The 10,761-nt window shown below is 34.8% G+C and overlaps 1 long non-coding RNA gene across 1 annotated transcript; it reads left to right on the forward strand.

Annotated features, from left to right (window-relative positions):
• Positions 1–4,859: 4,859 nt before the first annotated feature.
• LOC140175820 (uncharacterized) lies at positions 4,860–8,696 on the forward strand. Its single transcript, XR_011866489.1, has 2 exons — positions 4,860–5,747; positions 8,409–8,696. It is a non-coding gene; the product is annotated as an uncharacterized lncRNA (long non-coding RNA).
• Positions 8,697–10,761: the final 2,065 nt, after the last annotated feature.

The raw sequence follows: 10,761 nt of genomic DNA on the forward strand, positions 1-10,761 counted from the left end.
CTTTATTATCACAATTGTTCCTTTTCTTCCATGATCTCTTCTTATATGATTTTTCTCTCGTGTATGTTTAAACAACCTGAGTGTAAATTGAACTGAGGGAATGATCCTTCGGTAAGGGAAGGTGACCCCCAAAGACAAGATAATCGAGATGATCCTTCGGTAAGGGAAGGTGATCGGCAAACCTTTGGGAACCTTCGGTAAGGGAAGGGAACTCCCATCAATTTTATATAATAAGATATCTTTGTTGATATAACTCTTTTCTTGTGTATGTCTAAATAACCTTGATTGTAAATTGAACTGAGGGAGTGATCCTTCGGTAAGGGAAGGTGACCCCCAAAGACAAGATATCGAGATGATCCCTCGGTAAGGGAGGGTGATCGATCGAGATGATCCTTCGGTAAGGGAAGGTGATCGCCAAGACACTCGAGATAAGAACCTTCGGTAAGGGAAGGGGACTCTCATTTATACCGGTTTGAGCTCAATACCTTCCATAAAAGTTAAAAGTTAAGAAAGAAGAAAGTATGAATGAAAGTTTAATGTTTATGTTTTTTTAGATTTAATTATGATTATGTTGATGTTACTTAAGATGTTATCCTTCTATTTTCCTATATGCTTTCCTTTTTGCACACATGTTTTACAAGAAAGATACATATTACATGCCACGTTATACGCTCTTTTTAAAAATCCCGCACGTGGGCTGGAGATGGATATGGAGGTGTTGCATAGCACTCCTACTGAGACGTTAGGTTCTCACTCCCTTTCTTTTCCCATACTGTCTCCAGAGGAACATGGCACAGCGGATAGAGATGACGCAGTGTCCCCCGAAGATAACTTCTGAGTATGACCCCTCGAGGCACGCGTGGGTAGTTGCGACCACTACTACCGTGCTCCAAACTATCTACTTAGATCGAGGGTTCGTGGAAGAAGAACCCCAGCTGCCCGTCGTAACCTTCCTAGATAGGAACGCTTCAGCATCTAAGAAGCGGTCATCTAAGGTGGTACACCTCGAGTCTGACTCCGAAACTGAGGAAGAGGAATCCGACAACCCGAGCCAAGGATAAGACATGACACAAGGATGGAAGTTTCTTCGATGAAACTAGTTAGGATGCGTTAGTTTCCTTTTCGTCATAGTTACCTTTAAGCACTATCTCCTTTAGAACCGTGTTCATGGGAATTCTTTTATGTTTGCTTGAACCCCTTTGAGTTTTGTTCAATTTCATCCTTTTAGTACTACTCGATTTCCACCCAAAGTTTCGCGCGTATTTTCCTTCTCTTCTTACCTAACGATTTAGTTATCTGATTTTTTTCATATTAAGTGTGACACCCTACTTAAAGGCCTTTAAATGTATAATATTAATTTAGGGTGTTACAAATATTTTGATATATTTTTAAAAGGAAAGTTTAGAAGGCTAGTAATTTTATTAAATTCTGGATAGTATATAACTAATAAAAGAAAAGTGAATAATCCTACACTATTGGATGAAATCTCACACTATTAAAAATATCATTAATGAATACTTGATGGTTATAAATCACAAAATTTACTAATCTTCCAACACTCCTCTTTTTAAAATTAAAAAATAATTACTTTCTTTAATGTATTATATATAGAATAATAATCTCGTGTTGCACATTTCAGTACATAAATTAATTATATATTTAATCAATTAACATATATATATAAAGTTTAATTTAGAGATAACTAGAAACTTTTGAAGGAAGAGTAAATATACTCTCAAATTACCCAACTATTGCTCAAGTTTTTAGTTTTATAGGGAAAAAATTGATGTAATAAATTAATTATTTAGAATTTAATTTAAATATAATGTTCTATATTCAAATAAATTATATGAAAATATTTATTTCATGTATTAAATATTTGTATGTATTAAATTATATGTATTTTGAGATGGGACACGCAGTTGATCGGCTCTTTAGAAAAAAAAAACGAAAAGGGGGATGAAAATTATATATATTATTTTTTATTTTTTATTTTTTATTCTTTTTATGTTAGTTAGTCTTTATTTATTTTATTTTTCTATTTATTTATTTTATTTTGCCATCCCATCTATATGTTATACAGGCGGTGTGATTTATCTTGTTTATTCAAATAAAGATTTTTTTAATCACAAAATTTTGTTTATACTTTTGTAAATTATGTTTTTTCTTAAATTGTTTGTTAATTAAAAAATAGATAATTTATGTTGATAAAATAAATGAAATTTAAAATTATACAGACATCTTAAATTAAAACTAGTTATACGTCTTATGCTATATATTTTTATATAAATCAAATCAAATTAATTCTATCTATACTATTTACATTTAAATTAAATTAGTTTCATTCAATTTATTATATGTATTTTGTACAAGTAGTAAATCTAATCAAATATATTCAATTTATCAAATTAATTTTATTCGATTTATTATTACTTGTCCAGATTATTAATGTAACGTCCCTTCTAACAAAATATCATATTTAAGTCATAGTATTTCTACTAAAAAGGACATTATGTAAACTTTCCTATTATTATTAATTTAATATAAGAGCTTTTATGATGTTAACGTATTGATGATTATAAGAAAAACCAATATTTTTTTATGGGTTAAGTACGATTTTGGTTCCTAACGTAGAGGCCAAAAATTTATTTCTTTCTCAACCTTTTTTTCGCTACAAAATGGTCCCGAAGATTTAATTTAGTTCTAAAATTGTCTTTTGGACGAAAATATCCCTCCCCTCTTCCCCAAAATTAACCAGAAGCAGAAACACAGAGGCACAAGCAAATGCAAAAATAGAAGTAGGCAAAAGCAAAAAACAGAAGCAAGATAACAACAATCAAACAACAACAACCAGCAAAATAACAACAACAACCATAATAATGGATAATGGAATCAGAGCAAAAACAAAAAAGAACTAGAAACAGAAGCAAAAACAGAAGCAGACAGAAGCAACCAAAGCATCAATCAACAACAATGGAATAAAAGGAATAAGCAGAAACAACCAGAAGCATCAACAACAACAACAACAATGGAACAAACAGAAGTAAAACACCTTCCTTTAAATCTAAAAAATTAAAGAAAAAAAGGAATAAAAAATTTAAACAGCACTGCAGGAGAAAGGCTGCGGCGGTGGTGGAGGAGGGGCTACGACATTGAACTGCGAATCGCGAGGGGAGGAGAGATGCGGTGGTGGTGGCAGATCGCGTGGAAAGGGCTGTGGCAGTGGTAGCAACACCGCAAATTACGACGAGAACGGCGATGCGGTGGTGGCGGGTTGTAAATCACCACGAGGAGGGAGCTGTGGTGGTCGGCAATACTGTGAATCGCGATGAGGGCAGGGGTGTGGCGACGAGAACGGCTCCATTCCTCTCTTCTCTTTCTCCCTTCTCCGCTCTCTCATCTTTTGCCGTTAGTATCAGTGTGTGTTGAGGAAGAAAGGAGCAGCGGCGAGGAAGCAATGGTGGAAGCGAGGAGCAGCAACGACAGCGACAGCGTGGAGCAGCGACCTTCCCCCTCTTCTCCCTTCCACCTCTTCCTTGGAAACAACACCCCCAAAAGCGAGCGCGACCTTCCCTGAATCCCTTCCCCCTTTTCCGTTTTCTGTTTTATATATATATATTAGGTAGGGATAATTTGGTAATAAAAATAAAAAAATTAGTAAAAATGACAATTTTAAAACTAAGTTAAACATTCGAAACAATTTTGTAGCGAAAAAAAGGTCTAGAACGAAATAAATTTTCGGCCTCTACATTAGGGACCAAAATCGTATTTAACCTTTTTTTTATTTATAATACAAACATGTTCAAACAAATATATTCACATAACCGTTAATAATACATTATAGTTATTTAATTAAACTCAAATACAATTTAAACCCAAAAATCAATTATTCAAATTAAATTGCATATTTTTTTATCATTTTTTAGTTACCCAAATTTTAATTTCAATTATGCAAAATATTTAATGATAATAAAAATTACATAAGAATTCTAACTAATCTAAACTCTACTTATCATAAAATTAATTTAATTATTTTTAATAAAATAGTTTCAAAAAATAAGCACCTCAAACTAATAATAATTCTTAAATAATTTATAATAGAGCTTTTAAAAATATAAAATGTTACACTCTATTCACCTTACAAAAATTATTGTTCTCAAAAATTGATATAAGATAAAAAGAATTTACATTAACTTTACTTTTGAACATATCAAGGAAAAAGGTAAAAGAATTTGGCATGTTTAATTTTAAATATGTGAGAAATCATATCACATGAATATGAAAGAAAAAAGATGCAATGCGACGCAGAAACTATATGAGATAGGTTTGATGCAAAATAAACCTTAGAACCCAGAAATTCGGAACTTAACAAATAAGGTTGTAAGACTCAGAATTTTTGAAAAGTTTTATTACGATCGAGTCTCAAATTATATAGTTATTTATAGCCTTAATTTCAGAAATTATTTTATTAAAGATACTTAAGGCAAGTTGTGACTTATTGAATTTAAGATAAGTTATAATTATTATCCAATTTTATAATTATTGGATTATTTTTTATATTTGAATTATAGAGTTGGCAGTTATGAAATAATAAGAATTTTATATGATTTAGATTATATAAGTAATATTTTAAATATTAATACTGCTGTTTTGGGAAAATAGAGAAGTTAATTATATTATTCCATATTGTTGGATTTAGGCATTTTATTGAAAATAATTTGTGAAATTGATGAACAAATAGTATTTCCTATATATAATTAGTATTGGATTTTATTTGGGTTTCAATTACTATATTGATCCCAACTATATGTGAAATTACTATATTGCCCCTAACCTTAATTTTTGGAAAAAAACACACACACACCAAACACCCTCAGCAAACTCACCCAAACCTGAAACCCTAACCTCCCTCAATACCTTCAGCACCGCAAACCCCCCTTACTGCCGCCACCTCACTCACAGTCAACACACAAACACAGGGATGAGGAAGCAGGGAAAGATAGCGTCGCTACCGTCGCCGTCCTCGCTCCGAACTCGCCGACGAGTGGTCGCCACTGTGGCGCGCCGAAAGGAGAGAAATCATGCCTGGAAGTCGTCTTGTTCTGCCGCCAAGGGTTCCATCTCAGTCAAGCTGTCGCGGTTGGTACTGCGGCCGTCCCTAATGGATTCCACCGTGGAAAAGAGAACGACGCCAGGCAGAAGAGGACGCGCTGCCGCTCCCGCTGTGAATCGCGACCAGAGGAAGATGCGGGTCATGCAAGAGGAGTAGAGGGTGGTGCTTATGCCACTGCGCTCCTTGCCACCGCCGTCGAGGTCACCACGCCGTCCACCTTGCCAGCTTCCAAAACAGAATCATGGTGGAGCTCCGTTTCTGCTTTTGGGTGGAGGAAAGCCAATGAAGGGAGAGAACGCCATTGAGTGGAGGAAAACGCCGCTGTCGTGTTTTTCGGTCACTGGTGGTGGAGCTTGCATCGCTGGGTGAGTCGTCGTTCTTACCATTGCTCTACTTGGGTTCTGTGTTGAGTACGCCACCATTGCCATTAGAAGCCGCTGCTGAGGCCAAGACGCTATGGTGGTTGCTACTGTTGCCGCTGTTGATGATTTTGATGCGACTATGCTGGTTCCGAGTCGCTGTTACTGCCGAAGTAAGAAAACTCACCAGAATAGCATCATCGGAGCTGTTGTTCAGTTGACGGAGTCGCTGCTGGGTCGATTTAGAGTTGCGACAGCTTCGTTTTGTTAATTCAGTGAGTATTTCTATTTCGATAGCCTTGCGTTAGTATTCTGTGGTGTTTGGTTAGTGAATATGAGTTTTGATAACGTGGGGTCGAGTCCTGATTATTACATGTTGTGATTAGTGTTGATATGGTTATTGCAAAAGTGGCTTGGGGTCGAGGCTTTGGTTGCCGGTGATTTTGAGTTGAGGCAAAAAGGACTCGGTGAGGCGTTTGGGTTATGGATTTGCGTGTCGAAGTAGGGGCACTTTTCAAAAACTATGCTTTATGTATTGGAATTATTATATATAGATACTGATGTGAGACATTGTGTATTTGGTAATTGTATCAACTTTATGTATTAATTGATTGTCTCGAATGATTATGAGTGTTTGCTTGGCTGAATTGTTGTGTGGTTTTGTGAAACAAAATGCTTTTGAAGTTGATTCTTTTAAAGATTTGAAATCAAGTTTAATCCGTTGGGAATTGATTTGAGTTCAGTTGATTTTCTTGATAATGTGAAAAATAGAACATACTCTTGAAATCAGCTTGGTTTGCCTTAAATGAATTGGTTTGATAAATGACTGTTACTGAACCGTTTCTTTAAAGCTTTAGAAATGAGTTTATTTGGATGATAACGATTTGATTTTGAAACGGTTTCCTTGGAGTATGGAATTGAGATGACTGTTGGATTTTGGCTTGCCTTTGAACTAATTTTGGATTTTGGGCTGTTGAAAAGGATTATGGAATGGTTTTGTTAGGACCCGAACCGGGTGGCAAAGTCCAAGTTTTAGGGGAGATGCTGTCGGAATTTCTATAAAATCCGAGTCTTTATTGAAATATTGTTTGGAAAAATGATGAGTTAAAGATTGCTACTATTTAATTTGAATTATCAAGAAAAAGGATGATTCATGCTTTTGAAATGAATTATTAAAGAGAAAATTGTGATTTAGTCTTGCTTCTTAAGAAAAGCAATATATTTCCCTTGTGAACAAGTTATTTAGATGAAATTTATGCCTTACAACTGTTTTAAATGTGAAAAAGGGTTTATGCCTTTGAATTTGGCTTGAGGATTTCAATTAGAGGATTTTCAGTGACTTTGAAAGAACCTGAACGTCTATTGACAATTTTCATTCTAAAATGTTTTGGGAAAAGTTTTAAGTACTCTTTGAGTTCTGAGTTTTTGCAAGACCAAAATAATTTCTGAGTTTGAAACGCTTTAGAATTTCTCATGGGGTTGAAGCTGGTTTTTGTTTAAGTAAAGGAAACGGCTTTGAAAGAAATAAATGATTACGTGACTCGGTTTGGCTTAGATCCTGTTTTATTACTCAAATCAGGAAGCCAAGGTTTTTAATGAATTTAATGAACTTGGCGAAATGAGTTATGTTATTCTCCCCTAAAGGTTTGGGACTCTGGCGAGAAACTTTGTTATAAAATTCCATTGTTGGATGGATGATTTTGAATGTTTCAAAATGAATATTTAACTTGCCATGGTTATGGAAGTTGTGGAAAGAGGATGCCGAGAGTGGCATTGTTTTTAAAAGGAAAACTTACTTTGAGTAAAAGTGGCTTATGAGCCTGAGATGATTTGAGAAATGAGATCTTTAAGCCAAGGCTAAAAAGAGTTGAAATTCAATTTCAAAATGAAATGAATTGAGAAAAGTGATTTATGGCTTAAATGCCGACTTTATAAATTTGATGATGTTGAATGGTGGAAGTGCTATTTTGTTATGAGCCGGAATGGCTGTGTATGCTATTGAATTATGGCTGATTTTTGAATGAGTTATGAGCCGTATGACTGGCTATGAATTATGAATTTAAGCCAAAGGGCTGTACTTATTGATAAATTGGCTGGCTCTGGATTGAACTGTGAGCCGAATGGTTGAGATGGATGGTGATCCATGGTTGAGTATAAATGCATGTATACAATTGAATGAATTGTGAATTTAAGCCGGATGGCTGAGATGGATGTTGATCCATGGCTGGGACTGAATGAATATATGCTTGAGATACCTGGGTAGTAGCAAGGGTTGTGGTTCATCCCACTTGCTCCAGGTCAGAGACTGTGATGCCTGGGTAGTAGCGCTAGTAGTGGTGATTCCACTCGCTCCAGGTTGAGCTTTTAAATACCCGCCTGGGTAGTAGCCACAGTAGTGGTTATTCCACTGGCTCTAGGTTGAGCGGGTAGTAGCAATGAGGTTGTATCTCAAACCTACTTGCTCCGCGATGGTTTGCCTTTGTGATTAACTGCTAATTATTCTACTTGCTGTAACTGTTTGTTTGTGCTTGAACTTCCTATCTGTGTTTGCATCTGGGACTCTATTGAATTGTAGTGATTGGTTAATGGTTGGATTGTTTGGGCCTAGGGCCGTGGTTGAACTGAGATGGACCGATGATTGGTTTCGGTTTTGTGCTTTTGGTTTGGAAAAGTATGAAATGCTAATTTGGTTCAGCATGGTTAAATCTTTTTGAAAGGCTTTTGAGTTTTTGAGAATTGAACGGTCTCTCTTTTAGAAAAGATTTCCGACTTTACTTTTATTGTAAACCGTTGTTTTTTAAAAGAGGCATAAGACGGTTATTAATCACTGGTACGGTTTATCTTCACGTATCCTATTACAGTAATTCCCAAAAACCCTCTACTGAAAACCCTTTCGAGGATGATGTTCTCACCCCCCTGCATTTTTTCCCTTTCAGGATATGGACGCAGAAGTCATGAAAAGTTTATTTAATTGTTGTTGAGATATTCTGTATTGCTTAGATTATACTTTAATATACCCTCGCCTTTATCTTGATATATTCTGTAAGAGGGATAGGAACTGTATTGGGTAATGTTTGTAATATTGCTTTATATATATATATATATATATATATATATATGTATCTATAGATGTACTCTTTATGAGAGTTTTTGTAAGTTGTATGGTATGTATGGATGTACGTTGTATAGCAAAAGTATTTCTGGGAGCGGTTTTGTGATTTAAAGATTTAAATAGGCTCATATTTCAGTATTAAATAGTATAAGTGTCGTTGTAATGTCCAAGCTATCAGAGTGGCGCAGCTGGAAGCGTGAGCTTTAGTAGTTAGGGTGTTACAAAGGTCAATGACCGTTTAAAATCTTCATCGAAGCATGATCACCTTACCTCGTTTTTACAACCAAGCTAGGATTCCTTGAGATATTAACTTCCCCAATATCGTTTTCTAATCTATCACCGAGTTCATTAGTTCAGGGCACGTCACCTTACCACATGCATTATGTAATTCCCAAACCTATAACCTTTTTAACTAACAATCATCTCACAAATTTATTAACAGCAACCATAAACCTGACATTAACAAAACTCTTCCGCCAAATTTAAAACTGCACAGCTTCTTATGATACCACACACTTACAGATTTCACCTTCTATATCCACAAGTCATGTCCTAAAGAATTAATGTATCATTTGCTATATCTAAAAATTGCATGTGTCACCAGACGAGCTCAAGCTTTATCAAAGGAATACAACAATTAGAAAGAAACGGACAAACATCACAGACGATGCTTACAAGAATTTAAAAGAATACTTTAAATCACAATTAAATAAGGATGTACATAAAAAATGAACTGTGCCAAGGAAAAAAAGTCAAAATGCATTTTAAGAAAAAAATCTAAATTAAGGAACTTTGGTAGGAACATTAAAGAAAAAGATAGTATATTAGATCAAATAAAGCAAGTTCCAGTGAAATAAAAAAAGTGCAAAGTTCATAAACGAAGGCAATCAAAGTCAATGACAATATTGTCAAATGTTTAAGGATTGTTTATTATGCCAAAACAAGTTCAAAATCAAATCAAAGAGTACCAGATTCACGAAGAAAAACATAAGAAAGGTCAAAGATGAATGTTTTAAAAGATTCAAGTGAACATTTCAAGAACTAACCCCTAAAATATAATTTCTAACATTTCCAAACCTCATGATTGATATTACTTACCAATTTTACTTCATCTATGATATTCTATTAGTGTTTCCGTATACACAAATTATTAGTATCAAGTTGGTGAGACCTAATACCAGAAAATACACAATGGTAGACTAACAAAGTTAATCTATAAATAATTATGCATATAAAACTCAAATCCTTGTCATTATTAGGACAAGTTCTACTGCATGACAAACACCGAGAGTATGTAGTGAAGCATAGTCAGTCCACTCTTAAATCTCTAATCAAGAAGGACAGCTTTGATACCATAATGTAACGTCCTTTCTAGCAAAATACTATACTTAAGTCATAGTATTTCTATGATAAATTCTAATTTTGTGGTTTATTTTATGTTGAATTTAGGGGAATTTATCAACTTATCTCACATTTATTCAATGAAATAGCATGTTTTTGTAATTCTCCCTAATTTTATGCTTAAGAGTTAAAAACATGCTGTTTGGGCCTTTAATTTGCCAATTTTAATTCACTTCAATCCCATTCGATGCTTTGATATATTTGTTGAGTGATTTCAGGTTTATAAGGCAAGGATTGGATGGAAGGGATAAAGAGAAAAGCATGCAAAGTGGAGAATTCATGAAGAAATGAGGATTTGCTGAACTCAAGGCCACGCGCACGCGCGATCCACGCGTACGCGTGAAGAGAAAATTGCAAGACGATGCGCACGCATGGACCACGCGCACACATAACGCTGATCACGTGACCTCATTAAAGTGAATATGCTCGGGGCGATTTCTAAGCTTTCCAGGCCCAAATCCGACTCATTTCTGAGGCTATTTGATGTAGAATTGAAGATTAGACAAAAAGGGAGCAATTAAATTAGGGTAGGACGATGCTTTAGGTAGTTTTCTAGAGAGTAAAGCTTCCTCTTCTCTCTAGAATTAGGTTAAAATTAGGGTTCTTAGGTTAATTTTTCTCTTAGTTCTAGGTTTAATTTCTTTTTTTCATCTTTTTCTTTATAATTTTTTATTCCTACACCTTCATTCTCTTAGTTTGTAGTGTTAATTTTCCTTTTTATGCCTCTTTTTATGTTGATGCACTCTTATTAGATTTGGATTTCTTTTTAATGCAAT

The sequence above is a fragment of the Arachis hypogaea genome, chromosome 10 (assembly GCF_003086295.3).
Source record: "Arachis hypogaea cultivar Tifrunner chromosome 10, arahy.Tifrunner.gnm2.J5K5, whole genome shotgun sequence".
Taxonomy (NCBI): Eukaryota; Viridiplantae; Streptophyta; class Magnoliopsida; order Fabales; family Fabaceae; genus Arachis; species Arachis hypogaea.